This window comes from Macaca thibetana, chromosome 18 (genome assembly GCF_024542745.1).
Source record: "Macaca thibetana thibetana isolate TM-01 chromosome 18, ASM2454274v1, whole genome shotgun sequence".
NCBI lineage: Eukaryota > Metazoa > Chordata > Mammalia > Primates > Cercopithecidae > Macaca > Macaca thibetana.
The window spans coordinates 30121054-30148193 of NC_065595.1; the positions used below are offsets into that span (position 1 = coordinate 30121054).

General features: G+C 43.8%; 1 protein-coding gene and 1 pseudogene across 1 annotated transcript in view; one reads left to right on the forward strand and one right to left on the reverse strand.

Annotated features, from left to right (window-relative positions):
• Positions 1-27140, forward strand: part of CXXC1 (CXXC finger protein 1) — a 459484-nt gene that overhangs the window by 244828 nt on the left and 187516 nt on the right. The gene's annotated exons all lie outside the window — the stretch shown is intronic.
• On the reverse strand, positions 17401-18617 carry LOC126941321 (60S acidic ribosomal protein P0-like; annotated as a pseudogene).

A 27140-nucleotide genomic window follows, 5' to 3' on the forward strand; every position in this document is an offset into this window, starting at 1 on the left:
GGAATTACAGGCACACACCACCATACCTGGCTAGTTTTTGTATTTTTAATTGAGATGGGGTTTCGCCATGTTGGCCAGGCTGGTCTCGAACTCCTGGCCTCAAGTGATCCGCCAGCCTCAGCCTCCCAAAGTGCTGGGATTACAGACTTGAGCCACCGTGCCCGGCTGACTTTTAAATACACACACACACACACACACACACACTCTCTCTCTCTCTCTCTCTCTTTCACACACATATATACATATATATGTAACTTGGCAAACAGTTTTACTTTATTTACTTTTTTTTGAGATGGAGTTTCACTGTTCACACCCAGGCTGGAGTGCAATGGCATGATCTCTGCCTCCTGGGTTCAAGCGATTCTCTTGCCTTGGCCTCCTGAGTAGCTGGGATTACAGGTGCCTACCAACACGCCCAGTTAATTTTTGTATTTTTAATAGAGATGGGGTTCCACCACATTGGCCAGGCTGAGGTCACAAACTCCCCTGAGGTCACGAACTCCTGACTTCAGGTGATCCACCTGCCTCAGCCTCCCAAAGTGCTGGGATTACAGGTGTGAGCCACCATGTCCGGTCACTTAAATTTTATTACTCTGAAAAATAGAAGTTGTCTTTATCTTGATTTTAATAAGAATACTTATAACTTAAGTTTTAGTGTTCAGAAACATGACTATGATAACAATAATACCAATATTATATGTTTGCTACTCAAAGAAACAGCAAACATCATAGGCTATTATTCTTCTGTGTATACCATGAACCAATGGACTATGCACAGGAATGAATCAGACCTCAGGCTCAGTGTTGGTATTGTATGTTATCTTCATCAAATGATTTCACTTTTGGACCTCAATTCCTCCGTATATAACTAACTAAACTATTCTACTCCTTGAATAATATATTCATATCCCAAATATAGGTAACAAGCTGTACTAACTGGCACACTCTGCAGACTGTTACCTATATTTGGGATATTAATATATTATCTAAGGAGAAGATCAGTTCAAAATTCAAGCATAACAGTGTGACTAGCAACCAAAAGGAAAGATCAAAGAGTTATGATATTTGTGTTGTACCAAGGACAGACTCCTTTTAGATGCAGTTAGGAAAATATGCCACCATAATTTCTAACTGAAGTACTGTATAGAAATGCGCATATTCTTTGACCCAGCAATTCTATTTCTAGAAGTTCACCATGAGGAGAAAATTGTGTAGGTATAAAAGGATATTTGTACCATAATATTTACTGCAGCATTGAATGAAATACAAAGGAAAAAAAGGAAGAAAAAACTGGTAGAAACCTAATGCCCAAAAATAGACGATTAAATAAATATACTATGCTACAAACACACACACACATACACACACACACTCACAATGTGATACCATGCAGCCACATGAAAAATAATTAGATCTATATTTAATGTGGAAAGACATATATGAGTATTCTGTTGATTTTACCTTAACTAAAGCTAATTGTTAGTCTGTTACTGTTTCATGGATATTGGCAGAAGACATGAAACTCCTGGATCAGAGACAAGGGACCTTTTAAAAACTATGGCACTGGAGCAGAATAATTATCAGTATGTTTGCCTCAGCTACCATGGGGGCAATGCTACCAACCCAGATGAAGGCTGTGTACAGGTGGGTTTGTATCACATTCTCTGGAAAGGGATGTACACATGTTGATATCATGCTGCTTTTTGTGCCGTAAGCTTGGGAACTCACCATTTTATTGCAAGTGGTAAGCAAGTTTGCCCTTTGTCTAGGAGGGAGATGTTGCCTCGTCCCTCAAAGTTGCCCACTGCAAACATAACCCCGAGAAATGATCTTGTAATCTTAGCATACTCAGCAAAATGTGTACAAGCACAAGAGACCCATAGAGAACTCTCTCTCCCAACAAGAACATATGGTTGAGAGAAGAAAGCAGGCTGTAAATAGATATAAATACATTTAGGCAAATGCCTGAAAGAATGTTTACCCAAAAGTTAATAGTGGTTTTCTCTGTGTAGTAGAAGGCCAGGTGATTTAAATTTTTTTTCTAAGTACGTTTTTGTATTATTTGAATTCATTTCAATGAGAATACATCAAAATTGGGTAGGACCACAGTCCAGAGTGAATTCTGAGACTAATTCTCACTCATGAACACAGGTTTATAAAATCCAGAAGCAAACCAGAGAAGAGATTGGACATCTATCAGAAATGTGAGAATGGGAAGTAACGAGGAAGGTGCGAGCCGACACATATTTGCTGGTTGTTATGCCAAAGACAGGGGAAGAACCAAGACCCTGATCAAATTCAGTTTGATTCATCTGGGAAGCCTGAATCCATGGTGCAAATCCAGGAATAACCAGGTGCATGCAGACCATGTTTCTGCATCATCTTAGCAGATCCTCTCCCTTAGAAATGACAAGTACAAATTAAGGAGAGTCAGAAGAAAAAACCAGGGTCTCTCCCATTAAATCAGTGCCTTTCTATATCTCTGGGCTAAAGAAGTCACTTTTCAAATATAGCGCCACCCTGTTTAAACAGCTTGTTAGGATATACAATAAAACATGAGCCATGAGATGTAATGGCAAAAGCATTGTGATTCTAGTCAAATTTAGGAATTTCACTGTAATATCTGTTCAATTATATCATGTTTGTTAACAGACAAGACATCTGAATTATAAGAATTTTGAATGCTAATGAGTAATTTCACCTGCTTTGAAAATAACATATTAAGTCAGTGGCATTCACTTTTGGAGATCCTGACTTTTAGGGCATCAAAGCTCTTTTTCCTGGTTGCTCCTGAGTGTGACAGTTATTCATATAGAGTTGCCAGAAGGCTCAGTCCCAGCCTTGCCCCAGAAAAGTGATTGCTAATAATGCCGAACTGGGGCCCAGGTGAAATGGGCCAAGGGACTGGGGGTTGTGGGTGCTGCAGTCTTCCCTGCATGTTCGCTAGTTACCAAATTTAGAAAAGAAGCAACTGGAGTTGGAGTTGCCAGGAGAGCTGTTTGTGGAGAGCTGGAAGTTAGTGCGGCAGACAGGGAGCCAGAGAAGGGAGCCAAGGACGCCCCACACCAAAGAGCCAGGAGAAGAATTAGAAATGAGCACAGCCTCCTGTAGCCTGGATGCAGGTGCAGGTGCAAGGAGCGGGATTCAGGCTGGGCCAGAGCAGCAGCACTCTCCAGCAGTTATAATGCGAGCCCGGGGCTCTGACCCCCACCCTCTGGTCCTTACAGCAGCCCCAGCTCCAGGAACTCCTGACCTTGTGCAGCAGCTCAGAGAGGGATGAGACCAGACGATCTCTTGAAGCCTCTACAGCGTTTCCATCCACCCACTGGTCATTTTGTAGCAGAGGCTCTTTCTGTGGGCAGTGGAGAGCCTGCAGGACTATTCCCAAGTCGGGCGGCTGTGGAGCAGGGCAGATCCCTGGCAGCTTCTGTTCCCTGAACCGGAACACACCTGCCAGCCCAATTCCCTACGGAAATGACCTGGAGCAATAGGATCCACGGCAGTTTCTGCTCTGCTGCTTCCTTAAGGGAAGGCTAGTAATTCCCTTTCCATGGCTAACTGAAAAATGTTAAATATCAGGTGAAAATAAAAGGAGTCCTGATTTTCTCTGTTCACAGATTTCATTTTTCATTTTTATTATGAAAGCACTGTGTACGTTTATTCTTACTATTACCCTGTCCTTGGCAACATCTGTCTTCCAAGCTCATCTCAGACAAAAATACATGCAGTGCCTTCCATAGAGAAAGGCCTCGACACCTACTTTGTTGAATGACAAATGAAACATCCAGTGTGTAAGAGCAAGAATTTGTCCCTTCTCCTTTATGTGTCCAGGAGGATTTGAAATGACTGTCTTGGGTATGGTAGGATACCCTGCCCAGTAAATTGTCTTTACCTAAAAGCTAGAATTTCATTGCCAATGAAAGGTCTCATTTCCAATCCTTTTATGTGCTTTAGGTAACTAAAGGCATCCAACAGGGATTGATGGTTCTGTCTGGAAAGGTAGGGAAGTGGCCCTCGATTCTTAGGCACCTCTGAACCTCTGGGCATTGTCTATAAGCGGAAAAGAAATGCTCTGCATCGTAGTAGAATGGGCATTAGGAGAAAGAGAGATTAGGACAGGTTATGCTATGTTCAAGAAAAAATGAGTTTCTCATTCCCAAGGTGGCTTAATACTATACAGTGTTCAATAATTACTCTTTGCTCACTGGAGGGGAGAGAGGGAGAGAATGCATGTGTGTGCATTTTTCTTATTGCATTGAAATGTTTTCCAGCTCTTTCATTTTTTTTTTTACCCTCTTACATGTTTATATCTTATCTCTCCAACTAGACTGTAGAAACCCTGAGGGAAGGATTAGATTAAAACCTTTGCACATTTATGGTCAAGTAGATAGAAACAAATAACATATGGCAAACTAAAGTTAGTTCCCCAAACACAAGCCACAGTTTGGCCTGCTCTGCTCTGATGAGAACAATGGTTTGGCTAATTGTAGTAAAATGCATCCCTGCCGGGAAAGCTGGACTTAGAAAAGAACCAGGGAGACTTTTCCCATAAAATACCAGTTTGCTGCTGTCTAGTTTGATCCAGGAAACAAAACAAGACAAAAAAAGTGACCCTCAGCATCACCCAGAGCCTCTATGGGCTTGACTTTATGAAGCAGAGTAGCTCAGGGTGACTGATAAATCTTACTTTTCTAGATTTTCTTATGAAAACGGGAAGAAAGTGACTTATTTTCATTAATCCTCTTTCTTTTCTCTGTGCCTGAGGAACACACATTTCCCCACTGATTGGGAAGATTTAAGTTTACTGGGATTGTCAATGATGTTATGAGAACAGTAAGAGGTAGCATTGTCCCCTGTAGTGAAAATGCACTGGATGAGGGGACCTGAATTTGACTCCCAGCTTCATTTTCCAGTGGTGCGACCTTGGGTAAGCCATGGTGTGCATTTGCTACACGTAATCTATGGGGTGGCCTAATAAGTCAATGCATAGTCCTGGAGGACTCTGAATGTGCAATCCTAGAGCAGGGGTTGGCACACTATGGCCCACAGGCCAAATCCACCTCCACCACCTATTTTAGTCAAGAAAATTGTACTGGAACACAGCCATGCTTTTTCAGTCACATATTATTTCATGCTACAATGGCAAAGTTGAGTAGTTGCTACAGAGACTGTATGACCTGCAAAGCTGGACATACTTATTAAGTGGCCCTTTATAGAAACAATCTGGCACACCTTGTTCATGCACTGACTCCTGTTGATCTTGGAATCCCAGTCCCCACATGTAGTTGTTCTTATCAGCAAAGCCCACGTGCTATAGGGACTAACTAATTGTCAACTGCTTTTGAAATAGTATACCACGTAAGAGCACCATCGTACCTTGGTGAGCTAAGGAGCTTCTTTCTACAGAAACTCTGCCCTGTCTCAGCTTCACAGAGCAAAGAGTGGGTACCTGCCTGCAATGCTGAATGGTCCTCATTTATTATTGATGCTGCTGGAGAGCAGAGGTGGGCGAAGCTCAGGGAAGCTCCAGGCAGCATGCACGTAGCCTTCTCTGCCATGCTGCATTGGGTTTCTCTGAATTTTAAGAAATCGACTAACATGATGATTGGGCTAAGGGGCAGCAAGTGTGCAAATCCTTCCACATTTATGGGAATGGACACTTTCCCTAAACAATTGGAAAAGATTTCATCACTTAGTTCCTGAAGTGTTAGAGCAGTGAAAGTCTTGGACTTGTTCAGTTTCCATCTTCTCATTGTGTAGACGATGAAGTGGAACCCAGGAAAGGAGAGTCATTGGCTCAGGGTCACCCAGTTGGTTAAGGACAGAGTCAGATTCAAGTCCAGATGTCTTACTTTCCAGACCACTGCTCTTTCCACGTATCCACGTAGTCAACAGCCACTCATGAGGCATCTGCTTTGAACCAGGAACTGCAGTGGCTGCTGGTTATAGAGTCGTGAACAAGGCAGATACCCTCCTGAGACCATGGGCCTTTGAGTTAACAGCCGGATCTTATATGCATTATACATACATTAGTACACATATAATTAACAATTGTGAGAACTGTTGTGATGGAAATGAACAAGGGACAATGACAGAATAACAGGAAAATCCTATTTGCCATACTTCCTTAATTCTGGGTGTGCATCTTTAAAAACATTTTGCTATTTCTGAAACCAAGATGCAACTTATAATAGATGCAGCCTGGGATGCTATTGAGTGGCACTTTTACTTTCTGAGACATCTTACAGTTGATGGTATCTTAGGTCAATGATAGAGAGTAGATAAAGCAGTCAGAGAAGACCTTTATTCATCACAACCAAGTCCTGGAGGCTGAGAAGGAGCCAGCTATGCCAGGAGCAGGGGAAAGAACATTCCAGACAATGCGGGATCAGCATGTGAGAAATGCCAAAGGCAAAAAGGAGCCCAGTGGAGACCAGGGTGGCTGGAGTGAGGAGGGAGGTCCCAGGAGTGCCTCAAAGAGTGTGCAGGGTCCAGGTCATTCAGAGGTTGGGAACCTGTGGTCAGGAGTTTGGATTTAAACAGGAGCGTGACACAAACAGCTTTGCATTTCTAACAGATTGCCTTTGAGCAATTCCCCAGAAGGGAAATATAAAATCTATGTTATTTATTTGTGGAACAATATTAGAATCAGGGAGTTGGGTTAGGGGGCAATTTTAGGAGTGCAGGCAAGAGATGGCCACGACTCTGATTAGGGTGGGGTAATAGAGGTGGAGAAGGGGCTGATTTGAGAGATTCTTAGACCATGTCCCACATACCTCCCTCAATGTCTGGTCACAAGTTGGGGGGGGATTACTGGGAAGAAGTGAGAGAACAAAAGCCTAAGTTTGCTACAGTAGGTAGGTATGGCGTATCTTGCTCGCTTGTTTTTTTGTAGTTACACCCTTTGAGGATATTCTATACTTTTATTGGTAGAGATGTGGTCTTGCCACGTTTCCCAGTTCGGTCTCAAACTCCTGGCCTCAAATGATCCTCCCACCTCCCAAGGTGCTGGGATTACAGGTGTGAAGCATGCCCAGCCTCTATACTTTCCTTAAGTCTTTTCCAAATCTGGCACCATGGGACCCTCTTGAAGGAAAGGAGAGGGATCCCCATGGTGAAGAAGTGGCATTGCCTCTTTCTGCTCCTAAGCATGTCCTCCAGCTACCTGTGCCTCTTCCCCAGCTCCTCTTTCCCCCTTCTCAGATTTGCCTGATTAACCACTATATACAAGTATGGTGGGGAGGTGGAATTGTATATAATGTGTTTCACTGCGTGCTGTTGGCATCTTTCTCTTTCACCCCAAAATGGTTTTGCCCTGACTCGTCCGTGGTAAATCTCCAGGGCTCCTGGAGTCCACTGGAACCTGAGCCCACTCCCATCACACAGCCCCACTGCAGCCATCAGCAGTTAGAAGAAAGTGGTAAGAGAATGATGTCTCTGCTTAGGCCTCCAAAGCCCCAGAATAGCCCACAGTTTGGGCCCAGTGTGTGGAAAGCTGGGACTCTCTGCTCTTGCTAACTCAGCCTTTTGTCTTTCTCCATTTTTCTAGCCTGAGTATGTCAGCTGTGAAGTCACCAACAGAGACCTCGCAGAGCAGGCACCAGCCTCCTCCACCTGCGCATGGCTCCTCTGCCTGCTGCTTCTCCAGGGCTGTGGGGGCTCTGTGGGCAGAGGTGAGTTTAAGTTCAGAAAATGACAAGGGACCCACGCGTGTGTTCCTGGTGATGAGGGCTCCTGCTGCTCTCCTCTCCCACTTCTGCCTCCTCTCATGGCCTCAGCCAGCACCTGGAGGCATCACCAAGCTCCGTGGGCCCAGCCAGGCCAGCGGCGCACCCCCTCCTCCTGCCTGCTCATTCCACAACACCCAGTTCTTCCTCCCCATCATCTGGCACTCGCAGGACCAGTGCCAGGGACTGGGTCATGAATCAGGAGCAGAGCCCTATTTGCTATTTCCAAAAATATCTACTCCTGTGTGGTTTGAATTTCTCTGGCATTTGTCAACCCTCTGCTTATTTAGCATTTTGCCTCTGATGGCTGAAGTTTTAGGTTCATTTCACAGCACCAAATCCTATCTCTCCAACTAGATAGTAAGCTTTTGGGGAACCAGGTCGATGTCCCTTCATATTAGCTGACCAAAACCTTGACTGGGGTGTTAAAGATTTCAAAATTCCCAGAAGCACTGTCTCCATAATTCATATCTTGGAATTGTTGTGATTCAGGTGGCCTTGGCTTCTTGGCCTCAAGACACCCAAGTTGAAGAGAGAAGGGAAAAGCCAGGAGTACATGGGCCTGATGCCAGACAAAGCCTCGAGCACGCCAGCAATTTAAACTAGAGGATCATGGTAAAGTGACATCATCTTGGATGTTATTGACATCCAAGGGGTGGGGCCCTCCAGCCAGGAATGATGAACGGCTTTTATCTTGATGACCGACTCTAATGCATAAGAGTGGCTGTCTGGGGTCCTGTGTAGAAGAGGACCCTGAGGTTGCACCCATGACTGGTGGGAAAGATTGACGGGCTCATTGGTACTGTCTGCATGGGTCTAGAGAAGGGAGAGTGTGTGCTTTAGCCATTCTCCTCTGCACAGTACTGGGAGTTTGGAGTTGGGTGAATGGCAGAATTCATGGATCCAGAGCTCCTTCTGTGAAGAGCAGAACCATGTCCAGAAGTGAAAGTGGAAAAGGGTGGTCTGGCCTTCATGGCAGAGTGGCCTGGCCTAGTTCAGGCTGCTATTTACACAGTAGATTCCTCAGCACAGCTCTCCTTTGGGGTACCTGTAACACATATCTGGAATCCAACACAGCCACATACAGTCATGGAGACAAGGCAAAAGGAGATGTGACCAGAGGAAGGCTTGAACTTTTGGGTTCATTTCACATACCCCAGATACTAAGCTATTAGGAACTGGATTAACTCCAGACCCTCCCTCATTAGTAGCTCAGAGCATTTTGATATAGTGGGAGCCTTGTTCTGGATTTGCACGTAAGGCTAGATCTCAGTGACTCCCAAAGAGCTGTGCTGCCAGGGCAGAAATTACTGAGCATAGAGACCCTGTTTGCAACATCTTTAACCTAGATAAGCACAATAGCCTCCCAGTCTTCAGGTTTATTCCACTCCAATTCATCGTTACTAATGCCAGAATGTTCTGCTAAAGCATATTTCTCATCCTCATAGCCCACTGTTATGATTCCTCAATGAATATCCTTCACCTACAGTATAAAATCTAAGCTCCCTAGCCTGGTCTGGTGAGTCTCCCATGACACGCACTTTCTGTCTGTCTGTGACCCTGTGCATCACCATTTCTGCCCTTGCCTTATGTTCCATTCACATGGAACCACTTGAGGACACCAAAAGTCCTGAGTTGCTTCCCTCTGCCAGTCCTTTGTCCATCCTGCTTTCTCTGCCTCGAATGTTCTCCCCAACCTTCACTGCTGAGGTCAGTGAAATCCAAAGATGACTCCCAATGACTCTTGCCTTTATATGATCTACCCCGCTTGAATATGGGCCAAATCAAGTAATATGATGGGATGTCATCATAATTGGGTGATTGTTTAGCTGACTTTGAGTTAATCAAAAGGGAGAGTATCCTGGGTGGGCCTGACCTGATTGGAAGAGCTTTTAATAGATGGTGACGCATCAGAAAGATGTGGCCCTGCTGGCTTTGGAGACTTAAGCTTCCATATTGTGAGAAGGCATGTGACAGTAGGCTCAAGGAGTGGAGAGACTCTTTGATCAACAGCCAGCAAGGAATAGGGACTTCAATCCTACAGTGACACACAACAGAATTCTGCCAACAATCTCAATGAGCTTGGAAGAGGTCACCAAGCTCTAGATGAGAACCACAGATGCCCAACACCTGAATTTCTACCTTGTGAGACCCTGAGTGAAGAATACGGCTAAGCCTCACCTGGACTCCTGACCCATGGAAACCACGAGATAATAAATATGTATTGTTTCAAGCTGCTGTGTTTGTGGTAATTAATTATGTACCAATTAAGAACTCTTCCTGATGCTTCAAGATTCAGCTCAAGAATTATCTCCTGTAAGATTTACTTGACTCTGTCAGGTGGAATGAGCCACTTCCTGTGTGTCCCAGGCTCCCCTTGTAGCTGGGGCTTATTTATTAACATGTCACATGCTATGGACTGAATGATGTCCCCTACAAAATTCATAATTGGAGCCCTAACTCCCAATGTGATGTATATGGAGATGGGGTCTTTAGGAGATAGTTAGATTTGGATGCCATGGAATCAGTGTTTTTATAAGAGGAAAGCGTACCTGGGTTCTCTTTGTGCAATGTGAGAACATGAGAAGATGGCTGTCAACAAGCCAAAAAGAGAGCCCTCACCAGAACCCAACCATGCTGTCACCTTGATCTCGGACCTCCAGCCTGTGAAGAATATAACTGTGAAGAATAAATTTCTGTGGTTTAAGTCATCCAGGAGATGGTATTTTGTTACGGCAGCTCAAGCTGACTAAGATGCTATCTGTTTACTTGTCTGTTCCCCTCACTGGACTGTGAGACCCTGGAGGGGAGCTATTGCCTTGTTCACCCTCATCTCCCCAGTGCCTGGCACAGTGTCTGGAATATGGTAACTGCAGTAACTGAGGCCAGGGGCCATAGCTCCCTCCAGCCTAGCTTTGTTCCTCTTCAGCATCCCTCAGATATCCACAGGGTCTGAGGCCTTGGAAAGTCCTTCCTCTTAGGATTTCTCAGAGGAAATCAATGAGACATGCCTCAGGCATTGGAAGATATAAATGCCCACTTGTACCAAATATCACAGCCGTTTCATAATTTATAGACAGTTCTGGGGAGATAAATATTGGTTTTGATTATTTTACTATGAATAATTGAAAGCAATCTCAGAGTACATTAAGCAGAATCCTAGTCCCATGAAAAGCTCAACAAAGAAAAAAGGTTACATAGTGAAGGAGATTTGAGGAGTGCTTCTTCCCATTTCCCTTTCTTAGAGAGCCAGAGAGCACCTGAACACATTGAAGACCATGAGAAGTCCTGTAGTAAAGAAACCTGCCTAATAGTTCAATCCAACACATCTCATGTTTATGTGTTAAAAATGAACTCAGTGATGAAATAATACCTGTTAATTTCTCATGGTTGGAAAATACTTTGGGAAGTCTTGTAGAATGTGATCTAAAATTCTATAGCCCTAAAAGCTCCTTCTGCCTTCTGCTGTCAGGAATGTGGATATCGGGGCTGAGACAGTGAATCCTTGTGTTGCACTTGAGGGAAATGAGGCCCAGAGAGGCAGAGTTACTTGTCCTAAGCACATAGTAGGCTTTGACTGAGGCAGGAGCAAAGCACAGTACATTCCTTCCTGCCAATTCAGTGTCCTCTGCCCTCGTTACATTGGCTCACTAAGAAGTAGATCAGTCAGCACATTCTTCACCCCGCTTATTTGTTGCTGTGTAACAAATCAACTCAAACTTTGTAACATAAAATATGAACAAACACCTTTTATTGTTATCTCTTCTAGTTTTGGGGGTTACTGGGATCAGCAAAGTGGTCCTTGCTCAGGGTCTCTCGTAGAGTTGGCTTTAAATGATGGCTGAGGCTGGGGTCATCTCAAAGGCTTTCCTATTCGCATGTGTGATGGTGGATGCTGCCTGTCAGCTGGAAACTCAGGAGGGGCTGCTGGCCATAACACCTGCTGACAGGCTTCCAAGGTGACCTGGGCTTCTTCACAGCATGGTGGCTGGATTTCAAGGGCAAATGCACCCATGCACACCCTTTTATGACCTAACCTTGGAAGTCATGCAGCATCTTTTCTACTGCCTTCTACCACTTAGAAGCAAATCACTCAAGTTGCCCCATATTTAAGGGGGAAGGGAATTAGACTCCACGTTTTGTTGGGAAGAGTCTCAAAACATTTATGGACGTGTTCTAAAACCACCATGTTCCTATTCCATCTGGTGACTCATAGTCCTGCCCTCTTCCCCCCGGCAAGTTCCTCTGGCCTCTGCATGTCACTTGTTGGTGGTAAAGAGACGCTACCATTACAGAATTTTCTCATTCATAAGTTACAAAACTTAGCAAATGTTGGTTAATACATCTGTGACACTGGTAAAGTTTTTTTTTTTTTTTAGAGGAGAGATTAGAACTAGAGTCCAGGAATTCCTAAAATGTGGTATTCACCTTGAGCCCCAATTACACTCATCTTTATGCAGTCACACTCATTATGGTCTGTTTCGGACCATCAAAATGTTCACTTCATATACAGCAATGGATAAATTTCAGTCCCCAAACTCAGATATGCAGGAAATAGTACTTCTCTTATTATTCCATAATTCAATCTTTCTCCAGTCACAGTTCTGATGAAGATGGGGGCAGCAGAATTTAATCTCAGCCAATTTATTATTTGCCCTCCTCTCTACACCAGAGCTGCTGGAGGAGCAGGAGCCCACCCCTGAGATGTGAGTATGCTCCTTAATCTCTATAAGCCAGGCCTGTAACAACCAGGCCTGCGCTTTAATGTTCGGTGGAACCATTCAAGACCTTGGAGAGTGAAGCTTGCAATTGTGTAAGAGCTTCGCTGGGGCCACCACACACACCTCAAATGGTCCCCCTTGAGCTCCTAAAGTCTTGCTGACTCTGGGGTCCTCCCTGCCCTATGCAGCTGGGAACATGGCTGGCCTGACAGTGGCCAGGACAGTTCTACCTTGGCCCATTAGGATCAGTGTGATCTGTTCTCCTACACATCACTCCCTTGCCTATGTGATTGGCTGGGCTAAGTTAGCCAGCCTGGATCTGGACTCTCTCTACTTACGAAATATAAGACTCATACGAATGCAGGTGGGCAATATGCCTCATTGTGGTCATGCTCAGTATGGTTTGTTTCTGACCATAAAATGGTTATTCCCTATTTATGAGATGTATCTTTTTTTTTTCTTTTTTTTAGAGGGATTCTCGCTGTGTCACAGGTTGCAGTGCAATGGCGCAATCTCAGCCCACCGCAACCTCCACCTCCTCCATTCAAGTGATTCTCCTGCCTCAGCATCCGAGTAGCTGGGATTACAGGCATGTACCACCACGTCCGGCTAAGTTTTAAATCATTGTATGAAGGAAAGAGTATCTTGTGATAATGAAGAGGGGAAGGTTGCTTTCCTGAAAAACTTTTGTTTTAAACTTTAGTTTTCTAATTATATATGATTTGTTCCTAAAAAATTTTGGAAATACAGAAACCAGAAAGCTAACATCTTCCATAATTCCATCCCTATAAAAGTAATCACTGTAAAAGATTTAGCATCTACTCTTCAAAATCTTTTTCTATGTATATCCTGACATGAAGACTTGCTGTTGTTTTTAACAAAAATGCTTCATACATGTACATGCTATTTTGCAACTTCCTCCTTGTGGCTAAGGCTATATTTTAGACATCTTCTTTGTCAGTATATTTAGACCTGGGCAACTTAGGGAGACAAGGAAGGTCTTCTCTACTCTTTTTTGGACTTGAATTTTCATAGCAAGAGTCCATCTCATTACCATCAGTGGCTTGTATGACCACTACTCTAATCTCAACCACAAGATTAGAGTGAAAAGCACAACGTTGTCCCCATTTATGTTCAGGGAATGCAGAGATGGCCCCTACGTGATATTGATGATGATAATAAAAATGGTGGTAGTGATTATAATAATAGATCTTCACATTTGAAAAGCATTTGGACCTACCTTATGGAGGAAATTCAAAAAAATTATATTTGCTATTAATAATGTTACAACAAATAAAGGCCAAGCTCAAAGCTGGGGATGCAAAAGGACCTGGAGCACTTTCCTCAACACAGCTTCCTGACTGTGCTCTTTCCTCCCCTGTAATATATGAGTGCCATTTATGTTTTCCTTTCTGCATTTCAAGGAATAGCAAGGAATGGATTTGTTTCCATTATATCTGTTTCAAGTTGTTCTTACTCCTATCTTCCTGGAGGAGTGAATGTTTCCTTCACTCATATATGAGTCCATATAACTTCTTTACAGTTTAGTTTCTGATATATTTAACAGAGGGGGAGAAATTTTTACAAGTAAGGGCCTTTGGGGGAAGATGCCTCTGAGTCTTGCATAATTTATTAATGGGAAAAACATTAATTTCACATTTCATTCTGCTGCAAAATCCATATGACCCCAGTCAGTTTGGTAAGTTTGCAAGGGTAGAGCTGGCTTTTAAACACAGTGAGTGTGGGACACTAGCTGTGAGATTAGGATAGACGTTGGCCTTTAACTTTCCCAAACCCTTCTTTGCAGAGGGGAAAACTGAGGCCAAGAAGGGTGAAGTGTATCACAGAAGGTCACAGCCAGTCTGATGCCAGGCCCCCAACCCAATGTGTCTTTTCTGGGTGAAAAAGGAAACAGAGGCCTTGACTTCGAGGCGCCAGCAGGATCTGATGGGACATGGATGCCTGAAATCTCCTTCAGTGATTAAAAAAATGTACTTTTATAGATAAATGTCTATCAAGAAAGCTGCATAGAGAGACTCTGGAAGAAAAGAATTACATATTTCCCATAATGAGAGATCAATTTATTATATAAAAATGTTCAAAGCATTCAAAACTCAGGAAATATAATGAGCATATCAAAAATTATCTGCATCTGAAAAAAATCTCCTCTTTTAAGACTGGAAACAGAAAAAAGCTGAGAGACAGGAGGAGCCAACTCCAACTTATACAAGGTTCCTTAAAATGGTGTAAGTGAGGGGAGTGCTGGGTGGAGGTTGGCTGACTGAATTATGTCACTAACTTACTGTGTAGGACGTGGGCAAGTCACATCACCTCCCAAGACTTTCATTTCTTTTCCTGTAAAATAATAGTCTTAAACTAAATAATTTCTAAGGATGCCTAGAACCATAAGAAGTTCCACCTGACCTTATTCCAACCACCTGCAAATTCTCACCAGCTTCTTCCAACCTGATGAGTTTCTTGTTGATTGTCAGCACTCAAGAGACTGCAGTAATTCTTCTTCCATTTTAATTAAAATCTTAGCCTGCCTAAAAATTATTGCTGTCAAGCCAGGGACTCAGAAACCCATGCTAATTAACATGGATTGGCATTCTCAACATTCTCTGTCAAATGACACTTTATTTTTCATCTTGGAGACAAGTATTTTTTAACGTCTTGTTATTTCTGAGTTGTCTTTAATGCTTAACACACCTCTGGGTGTACATAATGTGTGGCTTACTCTCCTTTCCAGATCATTTAAATTAAAAACAGTTGGGCCTAAGAATGATTCTTGCAGCACTCTGCCTGATGCCACCAACTAAGTCACCATATGGTCTTTTGTCCTGAGTGTGGCCTTTCAGGCTGAGACATTTTGTTTGAAATTAACAGATTTTGAATGTCAGGTCTCTGTGCCCTGACCCTTGTATTTTTCTGAGTGCTTTCCTGTTTTAATGAAAAACTGTGATTCTTATCTTCAATCTACACCTTAGAAAACCTCAACTGCAAGACAGTAAACTTAACTGAGGAAGGTAATGGTGATGTTAATGACGACAGATAACATTCATTCACTAAAGGTTTATGACACCAGCCAGGCACTGTGCTAAGTATAACAAGAAATATATTTGGTCTTTGTCTCCAGTTGCCAACACAGTGCTCCTAAAACTGTTGGAATTTTCTGAATAATGATGTATTGTTATTCATAAGGAACCCCTTTCAGTCACACCTGAGTTTATGCTAATGCAGTGACTTAGGACTCCTAGGTAGCCTCAGGAAGGGGCTGATCACCAGAAAGACCGAGTGATTAGAGAGTGGGACTCTTCAGCCCCACCTACTACCCTCTGCGGGAGGGCTGGAGATTGAGCTCTATAAAAACTCTTGAACAATAAGGTTTGGAGAGCTTTCAGGTTAGCAAACACATGGAGGTGCTGGGAGAGTGGTGCACCCAGAGGGGGCGCAGAAACACTCTGCACTCCCCAGACCTTGCCCTATGTACATTTTCCATTTGGCTTTTCCTGAGTTGTATCCTTTACAATAAACCAGCAAACAAAAATATTTTCCTGAGATCTGAAATGCATTCTAGCAGATTATCAAACCTGAGGGGAGGGTTGTGGGAACTGCACATTTATGGCCAGTTGCTCAGAAGTTCAGTGACCCTGTACTTGTGACTGATGTCTGCAGTTGAGGCAGTCTTGTGGCACCGAACCCTTAAATCTGTGGAATCTGATGCTAACTACCTGTAGTTAGTGTCAGAATTGAATCAAACTGTAGGACACCCAGTTGGTGTCCAGAGAATTGGAGAACAGGTTTTTGGTGTTGGAAAATACTCTGGAATGACACATGTATTATCCCATACTGAATCCTCTCAGCAGTCTTATGAGATAAGTAGTTATCATGGTGATTGTACAGATATGGACCCTGAAGCCCAAAGAGATTAAGTAACTTCTTCAAGGTCAAACAGTCAACAGTACAGGCAGGATTCAACTCCAACCATCTGACTCTATATAAGTCCACTTGTGTTGCTATAATGCAATACCTGAGACTGGGTAATTTATTAAGAAAAGAGGTTTATTCAGCTCATAGTTCTGCAGGCTATATGAGCATGGCACCAGCATCTGCCTGGCTTATGGTGAGGCCTCAGGAAGCTTACAATCATGGTAGAAGGGAAGGGGAGCCAGCATATCACATGGCAAGAGAGGGAGCAAGAGAGAGAGGGGAGGTGCCAGGCTTTTTTAAGCAATCAAATCTCAAGTGAACTAATAGAGTGAGAACTCACTCTTGTTACCAACAGGACTGTACCCAGCCATTCATGAAGGACCCTCTCCCATGACCCAAACACCTCCCATGAGGTCTCACTTCTAACACTGGGGATCACAATTCAACATGAGATTTTAGAATGGATGAATATCCAAACCATATGAGAAACCTTAAGGAATGAAAGGAGAGTGGGATGGTCCCCATATCTGTGAGTGCCCCAGCATATCAGCAGCAGAAAGAAAAAGACTCAGTTCTGAGTTAGTTGGTCTGCACTTGTTTATGCAACAAGCATTTCTGAAAAGTCTACTGTGTGCCTATGTGAGGCACTGTGTTGGCTTAAGTTGACTAAAATAGAGTCTCTGCACTGCAGGAGCTTGGGATCTAACACCAGGAGTAGCTAAGTGTGCATAAATTATTACAGAGGAAGAACAGAACATGATCCATACCATGGGAGGTACAAAGTACAGGGAATTCAGAACAGGCCAAGCATTTCAAGCAGGAGTTACCAGAAAGTTGCAAGCTCTTTAAGTAACTTTTGTTCTCCGTTTCAGCTGAAAAACTGACACTACCTCACCTCAGGGGGTCATTTCTTTCTTTTTGTTTGCATGTGTCTTTTTTCTTTTCTTTTCTTTTTAAGAGAAGCAAGCCTTTATTTCCTTGTTTTGCAGATAAAGCTAGCTGAGTTTGTTGCTTTTCGGTGATTAGTCAAAGAGACCAAATTCCATATCCTCCTCTGACTCTTCCTTGACTTCAACTTTGTCTGGGGCTGCAGCAGCAGTAGTAGCAGCAGCGTCCACAGAAGCAGTAGCCACAAATGCAGATGGAGCAGCAAAGATGGACTTGACCTTTCCTGCAAGCAGGAAGGTGTAATCAGTCTCCACTGGCCGGGCGCGGTGGCTCACGCCTGTAATCCCAGCACTTTGGGAGGCTGAGACGGGCGGATCACGAGGTCAGGAGATCGAGACCATCCTGGCTAACACGGTGAAACCCCGTCTCTACTAAAAAATACAAAAAACTAGCCAGGCGAGGTGGCGGGCGCCTGTAGTCCCAGCTACTCGGGAGGCTGAGGCAGGAGAATGGCCTGAACCCGGGAGGCGGAGCTTGCAGTGAGCTGAGATCCGGCCACTGCACCCCAGCCTGGGTGACAGAGCGAGACTCCGTCTCAAAAAAAAAAAAAAATCAGTCTCCACAAACAAAGGCAGCACCCATTTGTACCCGCTGATGATAGAATAGGGAACTGATGCAACACTTGGGTAACTAGTCTGTAGACAGAGACTGGGAGCATTGCAGACACCCTCCAGGAAGCAAGGATGCAGTTTCCTCTGCTACGTCAAGCACTTCAGGGTTGTAGATGCTGCAGTTGTCAAACACCGGCTGGATAATTAGCTCAAAGGAGGAGGGGGAGATGTTCTGCATGATCACCAGTGTGGCTTCACTGGCTCCCACTTTGTCTCCAGTCTTAATCAGTGGCACATCACTCAGGATTTCAATGGAGCCGCCGTACATCTTAGTTCCTGATGCCAAAAACCTGAAAGAAAGGTCTTCTTGGGCCCCAGACCAGGGTTCCAGGTGAGCACAGTGACTTCACGTGGGGCAATGGCACCAGCATAAGTGGTAGCAAGTGCCTGATCTCAGTGAGGTCCTCCTTGGTGAACACAAAACCTACATTCCCCTGGAAGTGAAATGAGACAATGGTTTCCCCAGAGCTGGGTTGTTTTCCAGATGTCCTTGGATGGCCTCATTCATCATGGTGCTCTTGTCCACCAGCCTTCCCTTGCAGGGACATTTGGATCTGCTGCATCTGCTTGGAGCCCACATTGTTCACTCCCACAATCAAGCATTTTGGATAATCATCCAAATGTTGGATAATCTTAAGGAAGTAGTTGGACTTCCAGGTCTCCCTGTCTTCCCTGGGCATAACAGCAGTGTGTCAGGGATTGCCATGCAGAGTTTTAAAGACGATGTCACTCTCACAGGATGCCTGGAGATAGTTGCATGTGTCTTTACAAAAAAGCATGTAAAAAATCAAATGCCTGTTGTCTGATGGCTTCAGGTGAGCCTACTGTTTTATGACTCATCCATTTGTTTGGAGTACAGAAAGTTCTACCCCAAGAGAGGAGCAAGAAGCTTTGCCTGTGGGGTGCAGGGTCTGCACCCTGGGGTGCTATGACCATGGCACCTCTCCTGGAGGACTGAGAGTTTCAGCGTCTCCTCCTCCCTATGATAAAACAATGGTTCTCCACCATCTGGTCCACTCACCAAGACTGCCTTGTTAGTAGATCTCAGCAGGTAAGGCTTTGGAGGGCAGGCACCAGGTCAGCCTAATACAGAACTGGGAGGCACTCTCAGGGCAGTCCTGACTTAAAATGCTATCCTGTTGTCCCAGTATAAGCCAAAAATAATATTCTAAGGCCCCCCAACCATCTGAATAGACCCCTCCTCAGGGCCAAGGGCATTCTAAAGTTAACCTGAAAAACTAGTTAGTTAAGGGCATGATGGGAATGGGGAGCTGGGCATGCCTCATTATACTCTCCTCCCTTTTTAATTACTGACAGAACAGACTCTTTACTCTGATAAGAAACATTTGCAATCCATTCTCTCTGAAGCCTGCTACCTGGGGGCTTCATCTGCCTGATAAATACTTGGTCTCTACAACCCCTTATCATAACCCAGACATTTCTTTCTATTGATAAATAACTTTTTTAACCAATTGCCAATCAGAAAATATTTAAATCTACCAATGACCTGGAAGCCCCCCACCCCTGAGTTGTCCCGCCTTTCTAGACCCAACCAATGTACATCTTACATGTATTGATTGATGTCTCACATCTCCCTACAATGTATAAAACCAAGCTGTATCCCACCCACCTTGGGAACATGTTGTCAGGACCTCCTGAGGATGTGTCATGGTTGTATCCTTAACCTTAGCAAAGTAAACTTTCTAAATTGACTAAGACCTGTCTCAGATACTTTTGGTTTACACAAGTATGCCCTCCCACTTGTCAAACTCAGTCCTAATTTTATGAAAGGTGGTCACTGGAAACTTAAGGAAGGATACCATGAAGTGGGAGTCAGGAATCTTGGGTCCTGGGCCCAGCTTTGTCACTGACATGGGTGATCTTAGATAAAAATCTTTATAACCTGAGGCCTCAGCTTTCTCATCTGTATAATGGGGTGATTGGTCCAAGTTAGTGTTTTCCAATGGAGGCTGATATGATTTGGCTGTGTCCCCACCCAACTCTCACCTTGAATTGTAATAATCCCCACATGTCAAGGGTAGAGCCAGGTGGAGATAATTGAATCATGGGGCGGTTTCCCCTATACCTTTCTCATGGTAGTGAATAAGCCTCAAGAGATCTGATGGTTTTATACATGGGTGTTCCCTCGCACAAACTCTCTTGCTGGCCAACATGTACGATGTGACTTCGCTCTTCATTCACCTTCTGGTATGACTGTGAGGCCTCCCCAGCCATATGGAACTGTGAGTCAACTAAACCTCTTTCCTTTATAAATGACCCAGTCTCAGGTACGTCTTTATTAGCAGCATGAGAACAGACTAACACAGAGGCACTACTGACTTTTCAGTTGAGATCATTCTTATGTGGAACTGCTCATGCATAGGGGTTAAGGATGTTTAATACCCCTTGACATCTGATCTCTAATTCTCAGCCATAAAGTTGCCCATCCTCAGTCATGAAAACCAGAACCACACCCAAACATTTCCAAATGCCCCATGCCAGGAGAGGGGGGTGGGTAACGTCACCTGGTTAAGAGTTATTGAACTAAGTGGTCTCTACAAGGGCCTTCCAACCAGATGATTCTCATCAATAAATGTTAGGACAAAGGGTTATACCCAGGCCATCTCCCTCCAATACTTGAGGTACACTGTGTCAACAACGGCTTTGTAAAAGTTTTATCAATAAAGACCTACTTGGTTATCATGATTCCTGGAGTATTGTGTGTTTCACTGTTGGTGTTTTATTTTCTTCTATCTAATGCCTACAGTTGTATGGGGCATTGATTTGAAGCCATTTGGGTCCCAGTAAAATGTCCCAGCTTTTTATTCTGACTACACAGAACATCCATTCATGTGATAATGAGTTTGCTGCTGCTTCACCTTCTCTAATAGGTCCGCTATTTCTAATTTGTACCTCTTCTTACCTATCAAGTAAAGCTCATGTCAACCTAAATAACAGAGAGAGAGGATCTCTAAAAGAAAAGAGATTTATTTGCGCCTAGGTATTGCAATGGGAACATGCATGCCAAAGAAAACTACACAATTGTACAATACATTACACAATTGTCTTGAAATAATTATCCTTGGCTATGAGGGTCACCACCAGTCTGATGGTGAACAGGCAGTTGCCAGGCAGATGTCCTTGCAGAAGTATATTTTTTGTAAGGTTGTGATGGCCTTTGTGCAAGATGGTGGTTTTGTAGAGTTTTTAAACTCAGGCATACACGTGTGAGAATACTCTTCCCATGGACTTCCCTAAATTTGTTACAGTTTTCTTCATATTAATGACTCCATTTTGATTATGGCAGCTTTCACAATCAAATACTAAGACTTTCTGGTTTTGTAACACAAATTAAGAAAAACACAAAAATGCCCAAATATCTTTCCTAGAGCTGAGGAGGTTAGTCTTTTCTAGATTTCTTTGTTTATCTTTTTGTTTTGTTTTGTTTTGAAAACAGGGTCTGGGTCTGCCACCCAGGCTGGAGGGCAGTGGCATGATCTTGGCTCACTGCAACCTCTGCCTCACAGCCTCAAGCCATCCTCCCACCTCAGCCCCCCAAATAGCTAGGACCACCACGCCCAGCTAATTGTACTTTGTATAGAGATGGGATGTCACCGTGTTGCCTAGGCCAGTCTCAAACTCCTGAACTCAAGCAATCTGCCTGCCTTGGCCTCCCAAAGTGCTAGGATTACAGGCATGAGCCGCTGCGTCTGGCCCTTTCCTGTATTTCAATAGGCCCCTGTAGCACTGGGCTTGACAGCTTACTGCCTCCTTGCGGGAGCTCTCCTACCATCAGCAGCTGGCAGAATTTGGGCTGCAAATGGCCTCACTTTGCTGTTAATTGAAGTGATGCAGCATCCTGTGTTTAAGGGATTTGAATGTCTGTGTGTGATTATGAAGCATGAATAAGTGATGACTTTCTGTCTAAGAATCTCTTTTGAAAGTGACAGCCTGTGCTTCCGGCCAGGCCCTTGGCTTTGTGATGCAACTCGGAGCCAAGACTGCTCTGGGGCTGTGGTTTTGCTTAGTACACACCTGTGATGTGGGGCTAATTGTGTTGTGTTTTGAAATCTCCTCTTCTTCTAGCCCAGTCTTCAGAAAGCATCCTGTAAAATGAAACACTTACCATGTTCGGCTTTGTGGCTCTCCCTCCTGAACCACCTGTGCAGGACACTATGGCTGGAATTAACCTGCACCAGTGGGAGCCTGATCCAGTGTTTGGGAATGGTGGAGTTTAAGCTGGCCTCACTGTATCTTTCTGCTCAGCCCTGAAGCCCGAGGGGGCTTCTCTCTGGTGGTGACAGACAAGACAGGCCAACTCAGAGGTGGGTGCTGGGAAGTCAGCCTGGAGCAGGATTCAGGGGCCGGGAATGCTTCCCCGGCTGACAAGCACAGGCCAGGCAGAAATGCACCCACTGGAGAGAGGCCAGAGCCCACCTTCATCAAGGCAGGTAGAAAAATGGCGCTTGTGATTGACTGCTCTTGACTGTATTATTGCTAGGTTGAAATATTAAATATTCTGCTCTGTGGAGAGTCCATCGTAAAATGTGCTTTCTCTGAGAATGTCCGGCTGTGCAGAAAGTGGAAGCATTCAAAATTTTTTCACTACCCACAGCTATTGCAACATCATTCAGGTCTGTTCTTGATTTCTTCAGGTTTTCGTCTCACCTTTCTTTTTGACAACTCTGGCCAACAGACCCTCACTGACTCACACTTTGATTATTGTTCCAAGCTCTAGGATAGAAACAAAATAAAGAGTGTTTCTCTTCCCACAGATCAAAGACCTTACAAGCTCCCCCGAAAAACAGCATTTATTAATAATTCTCTGATGGTTGCTGTAGAACAAGTTGAAAGTTCTGGTTGTCCAAAATTATCTGAACATGCACTAGGAAGAGACAGGGGTGGGACCTTAACTGCCCCAGCCCCACCCTCCTCCTAACTACACCTCTAGCTGGGGAGGATCCAGCACCGCTTGCTGCCTTAGGGAAGCGAGGAGGAAGTGGTGATAGAGTAAGGACAACCTCATCTCCCAGAATCCTCAGGCAGCCACCATAACCCATTCAGCCTCCCAGCTCTGCAAATGCCCTAGGGCACTTGGTTATAATGCTATATTTGTGAATCATTCTTAATTACTCAATATTTAGAAATCAATTTGCGTAATGTTGATCCAAATCTTGCTATTCTGGGACATAGATAAAAAACTTTAAAAATGCAAAATAGAATTTGGCTGTGTGTTGAAATTTCACAGGTTGCAGCAAGTACAACAGGGATACACTCTGAGAAATGTATCATTAGGTGATTTCATCATTGCTTGAACATCATACAGTGCACTTCCACAAACTTAGATGGTACAGCCTGCCACACACTTAGGCTCTATGGGATACCCTATTGCTCCTAAGCTACAAACCCGTACATCTTGTTACTGTATTGAAAACTGTAGGCAATTGTAACACAATGGCAAGTATTGGTGTCTCTAAACACATCTAAACATAGAAAAGGCACAGTATAAGTACAGTTTAAAATTTTTTTTTAATTGTACACCTGTACAGGGTACTTAACATGAATGAAGCTTGCAGGACTAGAAGTTGTTCTGGGTGAGTCAGTGAGTGAGTGGTGAGTGAATGTGAAGGCCTAGGACATTACTGGACACTACTGTAGATTTTATATACACTGTACACTTAGGCTACATTAATTAAAAATTCTCTTCAATCATAACTAGCTTACTGTAACATTTTTACTTTATAAACTTAAATTTTTAAACACTCTGACTCTTTTATAATAATAGTTTAAAACACACATTGCACAGCTGTACAAAAATATTTTCTTTATATCTTTATTCTGTAAGGATTTTTCTTTTGTTTTGAGACGGAGTCTAGCTCTGTCGCCCAAGCTGTAGTGCAGTGGCATGATCTCGACTCACTGCAACCTCCGCCTCCTGGGTTCAAGCGATTCTCCTGTCTCAGCCTCCCGAGTAGCTGGGATTACAGGAGCCTGCCACCATGCTCTGCTAATTTTTGTATTTTTAGTAGAGATGGGGTTTAACTGTGTTGGCCAGGCTGGTCTCGAACTCTTGACCTCAGGTGATCCACCTGCCTGGTCTCCCAAAGTGCTGGAATTACAAGCGTGAACCACTGTGCCCGGTCTACATTTTTAATTTTTAAAAAAACTAATATTCCCAGAACCAAGCTGGGTCCGGCTGCATTTGCCCAATAATAAAAAGCAGACAAACTAGGAAATAAGAGAATTTATTGCTATAACAGGATACAGAGAGAAGGCTGGAGATAATTCCACCAGACCAACTCAAAGTGTTACAATTTTCTTCGTGCTTTTATAGGTTGGGGTTATGTGCCTATATGCAGTATAGCATTTGCCTAAGTCTATTGGTAACTAATTTTGTTTCAACTAGAAGGTCAGAGGCAAAAAATGCTTAGTCTGATTAAAAGGGCCCAGTACCTTCAAGGCCTGTCTACCACGGTACCAGAGAGATTATTTCTATCTTATCTCCTGTACAGCTTGCTCCGGAGAGCTGCCTTAGACTCTCCAATGAATCTATTCAAACAGCTGCCTCTGTTACCTTGACTTGTCTCAGCTTCCATTGAACCAAGACAGGTCCTGGCACTAGGAATGTTAAGACTGTCTCTGTTATTTTGACTTGCTCCAGGTTAGGGAGAAGTCCATGCGAGGCTCCTACCGACCATATGTTTCATTTCTAGCTTTGATGTCTGGGCACCGATTTCCCCAGGTTTAACTATTTGCTCAATGTTAAGGCAGTGCTGTGGAAATCTGTCTGTCTAACTGCAGTACCATGCAGGCCTGTCTGTGTGCCTGGTATGCAGGCCTGTCTGTGTGATTGTTAGGGGGAATTGACCTGCCACACTAAGACACAAACACACACATTAGCCACCTCCACAGAGTCAGGATCATCAAGATGTATCCAGGTGATAGGAATTTCTCAGCTCCATTATCACCTTACAAGACCACTGTTGTATATGCAGTCTGTCTTGGCTAAAATATCACTAAATGGCACATGACTGTGCTTAAATTGGATTCAGTCACTATTTCCTACAATGACACTTGTAATTAAAACACAGGGTCTTAATTCAGAATTTCTTTTCTCAGTCTTTTACAATAGAACAAGGGTTGGCAAACTACAACCCACAGGTCCACCCTCTGTTTTTGTAAATAAAGTTTTATTGGTGCACAACCACACCTACTCGTTTACATATTTTCTATTACTACTTTTGCTACAACAGCAGAGTTGGATAATTGAGACAGAGACCATATGGCCTGCAAAGCCTAAAATATTTACTATCTCCCCCTTGCCATCTCCTGTCCTGGAATTACCAAATAATAACTAATGAAAACGCAAATGTTTCTTTTATGGGCAGGGCGAAAGTTCTAGCATATGGGCTTTGCCTTCAGACCAACTTAAGGTCAAATTCCAGGTGTCTTTCTTACTAGCTGTGGGATCTGGGGTAAATGTGCAGCCTCATTTTCCTCTGCTGCAAGTAACAGATATTTCAACTCAAACCAACTAAAAAGATAATAAAAAGTGTCATCTCATAATAAGGAAGTAAGGAAGTCAAACAGGCTTTCAGGGTTAGCAGATTAAAAGACTCCAAAGCCCTGGGTTTCTAGCATCTCTCTTTCTCTCTCTTCCTGCCACTCTCAGTGATGTCTACATGCTCAAGCTGACAGCAGGAGAGATGCAGCAGCGCCAGAAAACACATCTAGACTCAAAGATGTTCAAAGGACTTAAACTGATTTCCCTCTGGTACCCTCTTGGGAGCAAGGACAAACTTTCCCAAAACCTAACAGCTGGTCTGCTCTCCTCTCTCATTGGCAGGTCACATGGCCATTCTTGAACCATTCACTGGAAAGAGGAATAGGATTGCCCTTATGCTAATCATGCCGCATGTAGAATTGAATGGGAAGTCAAATTCTGCAGAGGCACAGAGCTGCAAAAGGAAAAAGGAAATATCTAAACAAAACTGGGACTAGGAAGAGAAACGGAGTATGCTAATTCTGAGAAAGCAACCAAGAGAGCCCACGAAACTGGCCATTAAACTGTTTCATCCCTTACACAGGTCACGGACTAAGAAAAAAAGAAAAGAGAAAATGTTTCATCCTTCCAAACGCCTTTCTAGAACTATTTTGTTCTGCCCTACACACTCCCACCAAATGATCTCACTCACAGCTACATGTTCAAGTGCCAGCTTATGAGCTGTTGGCTTATAAATTCATATTTTCAGCCCAGACCTTTTCACTGGGATCCAGATCTGTATATCAAACGGCCTTCTTGAAATCTTCTTTTGGATATCCCAAAGACTCTTCAAGTTCAGCTTGTTTAAAAGCAGATAGAGAATCTTCAATACCCCCCACAACACAACCCACATCTCTGCCCCAAACGGAACCATGTACAGTTTCCTCTATCCCAGTGAGTGGCACCATCATTCATCCAGGGACAGTAGCCTGAAATCTGAGGGCATCCTAGACACTTCCTTCTCCCTCACCTGCTTCTATCCAACCATCATCAGGTCTACTGAATTCAGCTCTTCCTCTCTGTCACCAATATTGCTCATGCTACCATCATCTCTCATCTGAATAAGTGAAATAGCCTAACAGCTACACTCATAGCCTCTCTTGCTGTGTCCAATAAGCTCTCCAGGGGGATGTACTTACTATAATGTTAAGAATTGATCATGGGACAGCCTCTTCTCAATTTGAGGCCCTTTAAAAATCTTCCCAATTTTAGAAGAATCCAATCCTTAAAATAAGCCTTGAAGCTCTACTAATCTGGCCCCTGTTTACCTCTCTAGCCTCATCTCACCCACACTCACCCTTGATGTCTAAACTCAATCACATGAGCTATGATGGAGCCAATTTCTGAATGCCCTTCCTTTGGGGAATTTCCCAACTTATGAATCTTTGCAGGCAACAGAGATTTTCTCCCACTGTTCAAGCTGAAAACTTGCTTTCATGGTGTCCCTTGCAGCTAAGGCATGGGCCTGTGACACTCCAGCCATCAGCTGTCCCCACACCAGACTCTGGCACTTATGACACAAAAGAATGCAAAATAGTACAATCTGTTGAAATGAGCATGGAAGTTATGATTGTTGTCATGAGTGTGCAGAGACAGCAGGGGAAGCAGACACAGCAACAGTCACTGCTGGTAGTGGTGAGGTCAGCAGAGCCAGCAGAAG